The sequence below is a fragment of the Portunus trituberculatus genome, chromosome 37, assembly GCF_017591435.1.
Source record: "Portunus trituberculatus isolate SZX2019 chromosome 37, ASM1759143v1, whole genome shotgun sequence".
Classification (NCBI taxonomy): domain Eukaryota; kingdom Metazoa; phylum Arthropoda; class Malacostraca; order Decapoda; family Portunidae; genus Portunus; species Portunus trituberculatus.
In genome coordinates this window covers 30,001,228-30,002,104 of record NC_059291.1, presented here as the reverse complement: position 1 = coordinate 30,002,104, position 877 = coordinate 30,001,228, and positions in this window count along the sequence as shown.

The following is an 877-nucleotide window of genomic DNA, read 5'->3' as shown; positions in this document are numbered from 1 at the left end:
CGCAAGGGCTGAGGATGTCCCGAGGTACATTCGTAGTCAGCAGGCAAAAAAAAAAAAGTATCCTTCAGCTCTCACTGTGTTGTTTTGCTTGTGTAGTCTTTCAATTTTGAGTCCTCTGCTCTGCTACTAGTCTCATTACAAAACCCAAGAAATGATGAACTCTCAGCAAAACGGAGTGCTCAGGAGTGAAGGAGACGCTAAACACACAGGTGGTTAGTGTGGTGCTGTAACTACGACGGCGCTTGTAACAAAGAAGGAGGAATGAATCTTGATGTCTCCCCATCAGAGTGAAAGGATCTCTGTCATATACTAAATATTTAATAACCAAGAAAGAATCATCAGAACACCATCAAAACTACATTGGCCCACGCGACTGAGTCCATTTCTGTACGTTATATATATATATATATATATATATATATATATATATATATATATATATATATATATATATATATATATATATAACCCGAGTAATGCTTCTTTTTTATTCTAAAAAAAAATGTCTACTAGGGAAGTTTTATTGTTGACGTATTTATCTAGTTGTTTATTCATTCATTTGTACTGCGTGTTGGCCTAATGTCTCAATTCATTCCTTGAATTTTCAGTTGACTTCTGAAACAAGTTAACATCGTCATGGATTGCTAAAGACCGGTCATTGAGAGAGAGAGAGAGAGAGAGAGAGAGAGAGAGAGAGAGAGAGAGAGAGAGAGAGAGAGATACTAATCTTGATATTGATAACACTTAACATTATTATTTCTTCTATTTTTTGTCGCAGCCTTGGTAATTGATAAAATTGTCAGTGATAATAAACTGTTGACGGGACGATCAGAAAAGAGGACTTGCCTGTTGGTCCAGCGGCCTGACGTCACCGGGC